General features: G+C 43.6%; 1 protein-coding gene across 10 annotated transcripts in view; it reads right to left on the reverse strand.

Annotated features, from left to right (window-relative positions):
- TSPOAP1 (TSPO associated protein 1) overlaps positions 1 to 13,288 on the reverse strand; it is a 225,595-nt gene that overhangs the window by 117,553 nt on the left and 94,754 nt on the right. The window lies entirely within an intron of this gene.

The following is a 13,288-nucleotide window of genomic DNA, read 5'->3' on the forward strand; positions in this document are numbered from 1 at the left end:
TTACATCTCATCAATTTAATTTAATTTAAGAGGGAGGGGCAGAATTAGGTTGAAGTAGGTAAGAGTAGCAAAGATGAGTAAAGTATAGTGGAAGGTCAAGAGTGTGATGCTGAATCCATATCGATTTCTACTATATGAAAAAAAATGGAGAAAGTAAAAAAGGGTGGTTAGCCAAATGCATCTGAAAATAAGAAGGTTTTTAGAAGGGATTTAAAATGTTCAAGAAAGGTTCAATTCTGATGTGATTTGGGAGGGTGTCCTAAAGCTGTGGACCATTGACCGAGAAGATATGTACTCTGGTGGATGCATATGTTAATATCTTACAGGTGGAATTATGAGATTTTTATTGGAGGAAGCGAAGTAGTATGGTACTGAAAAATTAGGTTCTTACCTTTGCTTATCTTCTTTCTTTTTTTTTTTTTTTAATTTCTTTATTCATTATAAATTTTCTAACAAGTGTACAATAAATCACTTCATAATATACATTTCCACTTGAAATTATTACAAATTTCACACCACAAGAATTATCTCCCTCAACCCCATACATATATCTTTATAAATATCCAACACTTTAAAAAAAAACCCACCCCCACACATACATAATAAATGGGGTTAAATACAATTTATTTATTATAATAATCTATTTATTATAATAATCTATTAATGGCCCCCAAACATCTTTAAATTTACACATACATAATAAATGGGGTTAAATACAATTTATTTATTATAATAATCTATTTACTATAATAATCTATTAATGGCCCCCAAACATCTTTAAATTTATTAAAATATCCTTTTTTAATTGCCAATGTTTTTATCTTCTTTCTTGTAAATCCACACTTTATTCTGGAACCAGTGGGTTATTTCTGTCCACCCACCAGGACTTTGTAGTAAGCCTCAAACTTCAGACTTAAAACTCCTCCCCCTCTTACCTCATTACTGTCTCTGTAACCTCAGTCAGTCTTAAAGCAGCCAGGAGCATCAGTAGAGGATAACAAGAGAGAGGGGAACGTGAAAACTCCCCAACAAGTAAGTCAATTCTGCTCATATCAACAAATGCAAAACAGCAATGAAAAATGATAGAACAGGTTATAAAACATTAGAAACCTGAACAAAACATTGCTATATGGAGACTTAGCCCACACAGTCAGAAGGGAGTACCTGTACCAGGGATTCCCCACCCCAAACTAAGTCCTAAACTCCTTCTGATGGCACTCTTATAAAGGCTGGTCAAAAAACAGAAAGCCAGCTTACCAATACTTGTAAAGGCAGACGGAGAATCAGCAAGTTATACGATGGGATCCCGTAATAAAGTGTGGATTTACAAGAAAGAAGATTAGCAAAGGTAAGAACCTAATCTTTCATTCTTCTACAATCCCACTTTATTTCAGAGCCAGTAGGATGTAAGAGTCTTCTGCCAATACAGAGGCCCCAAAAGCAGCATCTTGCTTGCCCGCCACATCGATCCTATAAAACTTGGTGAATGTATGCAAAGAGGACCAGGTAGCATCTCTGCAAATCTTGTTCAGAGAAACAGCCGATGACTCTGCCAAAGAGGATGAAACACCTCTGGTAAAATGAGCCTGCACCACGAGGGGGGGGAAGGGCTTCTTTCCGGGAGCCATGTAAGCCACAGAAATTGCCATATGAATCCACCTGGACAAGGTGGCCTAAGAAGCAGGCTTACCTTTGCGGGCAGGACTCACCAGAACAAACAGGTGGTCAAGAGAGGCAAAACTTGGTGACCCCCAGATACCGTAACAAAATCCTGCGCATGTCCAAGGACCAGAACACCTGGTCCTGCTCCCTTGAACCAGAGGAAGCAAAAGCAGGAGGAAACCACTTTCGGAAGATAGGAAGGAACAGAATACAGCATCATAGTGGAATCCATAATATGTAGAAAAAGATCCCAGCAGGAGAGATACCTACAAGTGCATTCACTCTGAAGCCCTCGATATCTCTCCTCGCTCATCTCCCCCTATGTTCCTCCCCATGATCTCCGCTTGTCGGCAAGCCCCTCTTATCTGTACCCTTCTCTTCCACTGCCAACTCCAGACTCCGTCCCTTCTTTCTTGCGGCGCTGTATGCCTGGACTAGGTTGCCTGAATCAATATGTCGTGCTCTGTCCCTGGCAGTATTCAAATCCCAGCTAAAGGCCCACTTTTTTGAAACTGCTTTCTACTCTTAACTCCCCCTTCACTGCTGTCAGATACCTATACCCACTATAATCTCCCCAACCCTGAAATGTCCTGTCTAAATTAGATTGTAAGCTCTTCTGAGCAGGGACTGTTTATTGTATGTTAAAATGTACAGCGTTGCGTATGCCTCTCAGCACTAAAGAAATAATAAATAGTCGTAGTAGAAGAAGCTATGAAACCCTATGGGCTGTGGTAATAGCCCCCAGGAGGACTGTCTTGATCATGAGATCTATAAGGGACGCCTGCTCCAGAGACTCATACGGCAGACGAACAAGAGAGCTGAGAACCAGATTAAGTTTTCAAGTTTCAAGTTTTTCAAGTTTTATTAAAATTTTGGATGTATCGCAATATCATTAATTCAAAGCAATTTGCAATTAAAAACAGGGTCTTAATTATTAACTACAATAGAAACACACGAACATGACAGGAAAGGCGCAATGGAGGCCTAAGTCGCAGAACACCCCGTAGAAAACAATCCACATCCAGAAGAGCTGCCAGTGAGCCTCTCAGAGGAGGAAGGCCCATACACGAAAGAACTGTACAGGTTGATGGTGAGGCCCCACTTGGAGTATTGTGTTCAATTTTGGAGATCGTATCTGACAAAGGACATAAAAAGACTTGACGCGGTCCAGAGGAAGGTTTCGAAAATGGTAGGTTTGCGCCAGAAGACGTATGAGGAGAGACTGGAAGCCCTGAATATGTATACCCTAGAGGAAAGAAGGGACAGGGGAGATATGATTCAAAAGTTAAAATACTTCAAGTGTATAAATATAGAACAAAATCTATTCCAGAGAAAGGAAAATGGTAAAACCAGAGGGCATAATTGGAGGTTAAGGGGTGGTAGAATTAAGAGTAAATGTTAGGAAATTCTTCTTTAAGGAGAGGGTGGTTGATAGGTGGTGGAGAAGAAAACAGTGACAGAGTTCAAACAAGCATGGGATGAACACAGAGGATCTCTAAATCAGAAAACAATGAGTATACATTGAAGGAACTAAGGCCAGTAACTGGGCAGGCTTGCATGGCCGGTGCTCGTATATGGACATTCACCTATTCTCATACTTTTTTTTTTTAACTTTTCAGCCTCTCACACAGCTTTTCATTGAAAATCACTATATTTAATCTGTTAAGAAGGAGATATAATAATTTGCAACTATTAATCTTTTATTGATTTTATTTAATGGGCGGTAGTATTAAGGATGTTAATTCACTTTATCCACAGTTACATTCAATTTATCTTAATCAAAAGTTACAAAAACTTGATAATCTTGACTTATAGTTAACCAACGGGAAGATAGAACAAGTAAGATCAGTGTAATTACAAGCAATGGAAGACATCAACCTACCTTTAAAAAAAAAAATCTTTATTAATTTTCAAATATTACAATTGTATAATAGTCAAACAGAAAATCTTTAACTAATCACTTGACAATCTTACTTAAATTCCTTCAAACATATAAATATAAAAGAATCCCTACCCACCCACCCATATTAATAATAAACAATTATCAATTATCTTTCACATCCCCCCTATATTTAATCTAATACTAAGGTGTTTAAGATGTCTGATCATTAGAATAATTAATCAATGGCCCCCAAATCTTTTTAAACTTGTGATAATTTCCCTGTTGCATGGCAAGCACTCTCTCCATTTTATAAATATGACATACTGAATTCCACCAAAAAGTATAATTCAGTTTAGTGAAATTTTTCCAGTTTCCAGTAATCTGCTGAATGGCAACCCCTGTTAATATTAATAGAAGTTTATTATTATTTGCAGAAATTGGGCTTTTAAATCTCATAGATGTACCAAATAATATAGTATCATATGAAAGGGCAACATGATTTTCTAACAATGAATTAATTTAATCAACCTACCTTTAAAAAAAGGGTTAGGGAAGTGAAACCTATTAGAACTATTACATTTATTATGCTTAATACATCTGCTCATGTTTCATGTGCATATCTTAATACTAGATCTGTTAGAAACAAAGCTTTTTTAATTAAGGATTGGATCATCAGCAAGCAAATAACCTGTCTTTTTCTAACGGAAACCTGGCTGATTTCTGATTAGGATCCAATCATAAACGATCTTTTACCGGCTAATTTTAAAATTCTTATGTTAAATCGTGATGGTAGAAGAGGAGAAGGATTAGCAGTTGTTCTTAAAGAAGGATTTGAATTTGAACTATTGGATTCTAAAATGACTAATCATTTGGAAATTTTATAAATCTTTATCCATTTTTCATCTTACAACAAGTGCATACATATTAAACAATTGACAATGAATATATTGCTTGAAATTCTATCATTTATAATATTAATAGATAAAATTAAATCCCACCCTCCCATCCTTTCAATCTCATATTCAATCAAATGTATCCCATAAACATTCTTTCTTTTAAAACTAAACATTTAATAAAATTCAAATTCCCCCTCTGATCCCCTCATTCATGAACTGTAATTGTAATATAGCACAGTTACTTACCGTAACAGGTGTTATCCAGGGACAGCAGGCAGATATTCTTGACTGATGGGTGACGGCACCGACGGAGCCCCGGTACGGACAATTTTAGAGTGATTGCACTCTAAGAACTTTTTAGAAAGTTCCAGCTCGGCCGCACCGCGCACGCGCGAGTGCCTTCCCGCCCGACAGAGGCGCGCGGTCCCTCAGTTAGTATAAGCCAGCTAAGAAGCCAACCCGGGGAGGTGGGTGGGACGCAAGAATATCTGCCTGCTGTCCCTGGATAACACCTGTTACGGTAAGTAACTGTGCTTTATCCCAGGACAAGCAGGCAGCTATTCTTGACTGATGGGTGACCTCCAAGCTAACAAAAAGAGGGATGGAGGGAAGGTTGGCCATTAGGAAAACAAATTTTGTAAAACAGATTGGCCGAAGTGACCATCCCTTCTGGAAAATGCATCCAGACAATAATGAGATGTAAAAGTGTGAACTGAGGACCAAGTAGCAGCCTTGCAGATTTCCTCAATAGGAGTGGAACGGAGGAAAGCTACAGATGCTGCCATTGCTCTGACTTTATGGGCCGTGACAGAACCTTCCAGTGTCAGTCCGGTCTGAGCATAACAGAATGAAATGCACGCTGCAAGCCAATTTGACAACGTACGTTTAGAAACAGGACGTCCCAATTTGTTCGGATCAAAGGACAGAAAAAGTTGGGGAACTGATCTGTGGGGTTTCGTACGCTCCAGATAGTAAGCAAGAGCCCTTTTACAATCCAAAGTATGCAGAGCTTGTTCCCCAGAATGAGAATGAGGTTTTGGAAAGAAAACAGGCAGAACAATGGATTGGTTGAGATGAAATTCAGAAACAACCTTGGGGAGAAACTTTGGATGTGTACGCAGAACCACCTTGTCATGGTGAAAAACCGTAAAAGGTGGATCTGCAACCAGCGCATGAAGCTCACTGACCCTCCTGGCAGAGGTAAGAGCAATAAGGAAAAGTACCTTCCAAGTGAGAAATTTGAAAGGAGAAGTAGCTAAAGGTTCAAATGGAGGCTTCATTAAAGCTGAAAGAACCACATTGAGATCCCAGATAACCGGAGGGGCTTTAAGAGGTGGTTTCACATTGAAAAGCCCACGCATGAACCTGGATACCAGGGGATGAGCAGAAAGAAGTTTTCCATGGACTGGCTCATGAAAAGCTGCAATAGCACTGAGGTGGACCCTGATGGAAGAGGACTTCAGGCCAGAATCAGACAAGGAAAGAAGATAATCCAACAACGTCTCCACTGCTAAGGAAGTGGGTTCAAGATGATGAAGAAGACACCAGGAAGAAAATCTCGTCCACTTCTGATGGTAACATTGTAGAGTGGCTGGCTTCCTGGAGGCATCCAGAATGGAACGAACGGGCTGAGACAAAAGAGTATCAGTCGAGTTCAGCCCGAGAGATACCAAGCCATCAGGTGTAGAGACTGGAGGTTGGGATGCAGAAGGGTTCCCTGCTGTTGCGTAAGCAGAGAAGGAAACAGAGGAAGAAGAAAAGGTTCCCTGGAACTGAGTTGAAGTAGAAGGGAGAACCAATGTTGCCTGGGCCACCTCGGAGCAATCAGAATCATGGTGGCTCGTTCCCTCTTGAGCTTGAACAAGGTTCTCAACATGAGAGGCAGAGGAGGGAAGGCGTACAGGAACAGATTCGACCAGTCGAGGAGAAAAGCATCTGCTGTGAGACGGTGTGGAGAGTAAAGTCTGGAGCAGAAAAGGGGCAGCTGATGATTGTGAGGAGCTGCAAAGAGGTCTATCTGAGGAGTGCCCCATTGATTGAAGATAGACTGCAGAGTTACGGGATCGAGCGTCCACTCGTGAGGTTGGAGAATTCTGCTGAGTTTGTCCGCTAAGGAATTCTGTTTCCCCTGAATGTATATAGCTTTCAGGAAGAGATGATGATCTATGGCCCAAGTCCAGATCTTCTGAGCTTCCTGGCATAAAAGGCGAGAGCCTGTCCCACCCTGTTTGTTGATGTAGTACATCGCAACCTGATTGTCTGTGCACAACAGAAGGACCTGAGGAAAGAGGAGGTGTTGGAAGGCCTTGAGGGCGTAAAACATCGCTCTGAGTTCCAGGAAATTGATTTGATGCTTCCTTTCCTGGGCTGACCAAAGACCCTGCGTCTGGAACTCGTTCAAGTGAGCTCCCCATGCGTACAGGGAGGCGTCGGTGGTGATGACTAGTTGATGAGGAGGCTGATGGAACAGAAGACCTCTGGATAGATTTGAGGATACCAACCACCATTGAAGAGACTGACGAAGAGATGATGTCACAGATATATGTCGGGAGCAAGGATCCGACGCTTGGGACCACTGAGTAGCAAGGGTCCATTGAGGAGTGCGCAGGTGAAGACGTGCGTGAGGTGTGACATGAACTGTGGATGCCATGTGCCCCAAGAGTACCATCATTTGTCTGGCTGAGATGGAAGGTAGGGAAAGCACTTGCTGACATAGAGACTGAAGGGTTTGAAGACGATTGGATGGTAGGAAAGCTCTCATTAGGAGTGTATCCAGGATCGCTCCAATGAATTGAAGTCTCTGAGTGGGGATGAGATGAGATTTGGGTAGATTGATCTCGAACCCCAGGATTCGTAGAAACTGGATGGTTTGGTTGGTAGCCATGAGAACTGCTTGAGCAGATGTGGCTTTGATCAACCAATCGTCTAGATAAGGAAATACATGAAGGTGGTGAGAGCGTAGAAATGCCGCTACCACAATGAGACATTTGGTGAATACCCTTGGAGAGGAGGCAAGACCGAAGGGCAGCACCTTGTACTGGTAATGACAATGATTGATCATGAATCGGAGATATGGTCTGGAGGTTACATTGATCGGTATGTGAGTGTAAGCCTCTTTGAGATCGAGGGAGCATAGCCAGTCGGTTTGATTTAGAAGGGGATAAAGGATGGCTAAAGAAAGCATCTTGAATTTTTCTTTTACCAGATGAATGTTGAGATCGCGAAGATCTAGGATGGGTCTGAGATCTCCTGTCTTTTTGGGAACTAGAAAGTAACGGGAGTAGAATCCCTGCCCCTTTTGATCTAGAGGAACTTCCTCTATAGCGTTCAGAAGGAGGAGGGATTGGACCTCCTGAATAAGGAGGGCTGATTGAGGACTGTTCAAAGCAGACTCTTTTGGCAGGCTTTGAGGGGGAAGAGTCTGAAAGTTGAGAGAGTAGCCGTGGCGGATGATGTTGAGGACCCATTGGTCCGAAGTGATTACTTCCCACCGGCTGAGGAACAGAGAAAGTCGACCTCCTATAGGTTGAGGCAGGAGAGCAGGAATAGGGATACTGGCTATACTGCGGAGAATGAAGTCAAAAGGGCTGTGACTTCTGCTGAGGAGGTTGTTTCACAGGTTGCTGTTGTTGCTGCTGTCTGGGAGGCTGACGTTGCTGTTGCCTCTGACGTCGAGGTTGTTGAGCAGTGGTAGGCAATGGACGGGCTGTGAAACGGCGTTGATAAGCCGATTGCTGCCTGTATGGTCTTGGTGGAGGAGGCTTCTTTTTATTCTTGAGCAGGGTATCCCAGCGTGTCTCATGAGCAGAGAGCTTTTGGGTGGTTGAGTCCATGGATTCCCCAAAGAGCTCATCCCCTAGGCATGGGGCGTTGGCTAACCGATCTTGATGGTTAAGAACATAAGAACATAAGAACATAAGAACTGCCTTCTCCGGATCAGACCTTCGGTCCATCAAGTCCGGCGATCCGCACACGCGGAGGCCCTGCCAGGTGTACACCTGGCGTAATTTATAGTCCATCAAATCCTTATATGCCTCTCTTAAGGAGATATGCATCTAGTTTGCTCTTGAAGCCTAGGATGGTCGATTCTGTCATAATCTCCTCTGGGAGGGCATTCCAGGTGTCAACCACTCTCTGAGTAAAGCAGAACTTCCTGACATTAGTCCTGAACCTGTCCCCCCTCAGCTTCATTACATGTCCTCTAGTCCGTGTCAAATTGGACAATGTAAATAATCTTCTCTGCTCTATTTTGTCGATTCCTTTCAGTATTTTGAAGGTCTCGATCATATCCCCACGCAGTCTCCTTTTCTCAAGGGAGAACAATCCTAGTGTTATAAGTCTGTCCTCGTATTTCAGTTTCTCCATACCCTTCACCAGTTTTGTTGCTCGTCTCTGCACCCTCTCCAGGAGCTTTATATCCTTCTTTAGGTAGGGGGACCAATGTTGGACACAGTATTCCAAGTGTGGTCTGACCATTGCCCTATAAAGCGGCATTATAACTTTCTCTGATCTACTCGAGATTCCTTTCTTTATCATGCCCAACATTCTATTTGCCTTCTTTGCCGCTGCCGCGCATTGTGCCGACGGCTTCAGGGTCCTATCTATCAGTACACCTAGGTCCTTTTCTTGTTCACTCTTCCCCAGAGTTGCACCTGACATTGTATACTCGTATTCCTTATTTTTATTGCCTAAATGCATTACCTTGCATTTCTCCACATTGAACTTCATCTGCCATTTCTCCACCCATGTTTCTAACCGACACAAGTCGCTCTGGAGTTTCTCTCTATCCTCCTGCGATCTGATTGCCCGGCATAGTTTTGTATCGTCTGCAAACTTGATGATCTCACTGGATGTTCCTTCCTCCAGGTCATTGATATAAATATTGAAAAGGATCGGCCCAAGTACCGAGCCCTGGGGTACACCACTAGTCACTTTCTCCCAGTCGGAGAACTTCCCATTTATGCCCACTCTCTGCTTTCGGTTTTCCAGCCATTTGCCTATCCATCTTTGTATATCCCCCTCTATGCCATGACTTTGTAGTTTCCTGAGAAGTCTTTCGTGTGGAACTTTGTCGAACGCTTTCTGGAAGTCCAAGTATATTATGTCCACCGGCTTCCCACTATCAATTTGCTCGTTCACGGTCTCGAAAAATTGGAGTAAATTAGTCAAACATGATTTCCCTTTCCTGAATCCATGTTGACTGGGTTTCATCAAGTCGTATGCGTCCAAGTGCCGGACTATGCTATCCTTGATCAGTGCTTCAACCATCTTGCCAGGGACAGACGTAAGACTAACAGGTCTATAGTTGCCCGGTTCCCCTCTCGATCCTTTTTTGAAAATTGGGGTGACGTTCGCTATCCTCCAGTCGTCCGGTATCTGTCCAGTTCTGATTGTCAGGTTTGCAAGTTTTTGCAATAACTCTCCGATTTCAAACTTCAATTCCTTTAAGACTCTCGGATGAATCCCATCCGGTCCAGGGGATTTGTCACTTTTAAGTTTGTCGATCTGATAGTATATCTGGTCTAAGTCCACCTCAACTGTGGTGAGGCTGTCTTCTATTTCTCCTGCAAACACTTTCTCCGCTTCAGGTATTGTTGAGGTGTCCTCCTTCGTAAAGACGGACGCAAAGAAGGAATTTAGTTTGTCTGCGATTTGTTTATCTTCCTTGATGTACCCTTTTCTTCCCTGGTCGTCCAGGGGTCCCACTGCCTCTTTTGCAGGTTTTTTCCCTTTCACGTATCTAAAGAAGGGCTTGAAGTTTTTGGCCTCCTGGGCTATTTTTTCCTCATATTCCTGTTTTGCATCCCTCACCGCCTTGTGACATTTCTTCTGATCATCTTTATGTTTGTTCCAGGCTTCGGTTGTCTTTATGCATTTCCATTTTTTGAAAGAGTCCTTCTTTTCTTTTATGGCTTCCTTCACCTGTATGGTAAGCCATGCCGGTTCTCTTTTGCTCTTTGTTCTCCGATCTTTGGAAATCCTCGGAATGTAGAGATCTTGTGCTTCTGTGATAGTTTTTTTCAGTAGGGTCCATGCCTGATCAACCGTTTCAAGTTTGTCCACCATCTTCTCGAGTCGTTTTTCTACCATGGCTCTCATGCTATCGTATTTACCCTTTTTAAAGTTCAAGGTGGTGGTTAAGGTTTTGGCATGTTTCCCTTTCCCGATGTCAAGTTTAAAGTTGATTACATTGTGATCACTCGTTCCCAGTGGAACTATGACTTCCACTTCTGTTATCGGTCCCGTGAGGCCATTTAGGACCAAGTCCAAGGTGGCGTTGCCTCTTGTCGGCTCTTTTACCATTTGTTCCAGGAAGCAATCCCCTAGCACCTCCAGGAACTTGGCTTCCTTGCCGCAGTTGGAGGTTGCTAGTTTCCAGTCTATCCCTGGGAAATTGAAGTCTCCCAATATAATTACATTGCCTGTCTTGCATTCTTGTTTGATTTCCTCCATCATTTCTGAGTCAGTTTCCTCCGCCTGTCCTGGTGGACGATAGTAAAGGCCAATTTTCGTATCTGCGCCATATTGACCAGGAATTTTGATCCAGAGTGATTCAAGCTTCTCTTTCATTTCTGTTGTAACCATTTCAACAGAATCTATTCCCTCCTTAACATATAGAGCAATACCTCCACCTTTCTGCCCTACTCGATCTCTTCTATACAGTTTGTATCCCTGTAGTACTGTGTCCCATTTGTTTTCTTCATTCCACCATGTTTCTGTTATGCCAATGATATCCAATATGTCATGTCTTGCTATTGTCTCTAGTTCCCCCATTTTGTTACCCAGACTTCTAGCATTCGTATACATACATCTAAGTTCCCTTCGTGTTACCTTTTTGGACCTTCTACTCTTGGCCTTCCCTGTAGTTTCAATTACGGTATCCTTTACTGCTCCTGTGTTATCACCTTTGTTTGCTGTGTGGTCGTCCCCTCCTGTGTCTGAGTTGTCCCTTCCTGATTTTTCTCCCTTATTGGCTGTGAGGTCGTCTTCTCTTGTATAGGTGTAGTTGTCCTTGGCTTCTTCGTCGGGGCATCCTACTATCCGTACCATCGACCGGTGGTCGACTGTCGGCTTTCCCCTGTCTTTCAGTTTAAAGCCTTCTCGATTGCCTTCTTCATGTTGCCTGCCAAAACTCTTGCTCCTTCCTTGTTGAGGTGTAGTCCGTCCCTTCTGTAGTACTTGCTTTTTCCCCAGAACGCCGTCCAGTTGCGCACGAAGTCGAAGCCTTCTTCTTCGCACCATCGTCTCATCCAGGCGTTGATTACTTGCAATTCCCCTTGTCTCTTTCCATCCGCTCTTGGTACTGGGAGGATCTCAGAGAAGGCCACCTTCACCTCCCTGATCTTCAGTTGTCTTCCGAGAGAGCGGAGCTGGCCCTTCAGCTCTTCCCTGTCATACTTCCGCCCGCTCACATCATTTGTTCCCACGTGGATAAGTACAGCGGTGTCCTCTCCCCCTGCTCCATCTATGATCCTGGAGATCCTGTTGGTCACATCCTTCACTCTTGCTCCAGGCAGACAGGTGACGACTCTGTCCTCTCTTCCTCCTGCGGTGTAGCTGTCCACATGTCGTATGATGGAGTCGCCTACGATGATCCCCATCTTCTTTATTCGGGAGTTCCTTGGGGGGCGTTGGTCCACGTCCTTGGAGTAGGGCCAGTCTTCTTCCTCCAATGATACTCTTGAAATTTTTTCCTGTTCTTTGGGTGGGGCGATGTCTTCCTGTGCTCTCACTATTCCTCCTGGTGTGCGGTTGTCTCCTACCTCGGATACCCGAAGCCAGGCCAAACGGCGCATAGCCACCGACATAGCTGTCGCTCTGGATGTAAGTTCAAAGGTGTCATATATGGACCTAACCATAAACTTACGAAGTTGGAATAGAGACGACAAGCATGAGTGAAAAGATTGTTGTTTTCTGGAAGGAAGATATTTTTCGAAGGAAGCCATGGTGGTAAGGAGATGCTTTAAATAAAAAGAAAAATGAAAAGCATAATTACTAGCTCTATTTGCTAACATAGCGTTTTGGTAGAGCCTCTTACCGAATTTATCCATGGCCCTTCCTTCTCTGCCAGGAGGGACAGATGCATATACACTGGCTCCTGAAGTCTTTTTAAGGGTGGATTCGACAAATAAGGATTCGTGTGGAAGTTGAGGTTTGTCGAACCCAGGAATGGGAATTACTTTGTATAGAGAATCCAGTTTACGTGGGGCCCCTGGGACAGTTAAAGGAGTCTCTAAATTCTTATAGAAAGTTTCCCTCAAGATGTCATGAAGGGGAAGTTTCAAAAATTCCTTTGGAGGCTGATCAAAATCAAGGGCATCCAAAAAAGCTTTAGACTTTTTGGATTCAGCCTCCAAAGGAACGGACAAAGACTCACACATCTCTTTCAAGAAATTGGAGAAAGAGGAAGTGGCCTGTTTGGAGGATGGGTCAGGGACAGCCGAATCCTCCTCCTCTGAGGAACATTCTCCTTCAGAAAGAAAGGGTTCCTCTGAGTCTCCCCACAGATCAGGGTCTCTGACATGGGAAGAATGGTCCCGAGACTCAGGTGTCGATGTTTGCATGTGTCGGGTTTTGCGTACCGACTTACCCGACCTCATCGATACCGAGTCAGGCGAAGTTATCGGTCGCACCGGTGCCGAAGTCTGTACCGATTGATGGTGAGCTCTCGGCTCCGGTGCAAGGACTGGCATCGATACCGATGAGGTTTGGTGAAGCGGTACCGAGACAGTGGAAGCAGGTAAGACAGGTTCCACAACCGGTACCGATACGGGTTGATGTACAACCGGTACCGATGGCTCGGTGCGGACTGGCACCGGAAGGTTCGGTGTCATTATAGCAGGAAGGA

Source organism: Geotrypetes seraphini, chromosome 15 (assembly GCF_902459505.1).
Source record: "Geotrypetes seraphini chromosome 15, aGeoSer1.1, whole genome shotgun sequence".
NCBI lineage: Eukaryota > Metazoa > Chordata > Amphibia > Gymnophiona > Dermophiidae > Geotrypetes > Geotrypetes seraphini.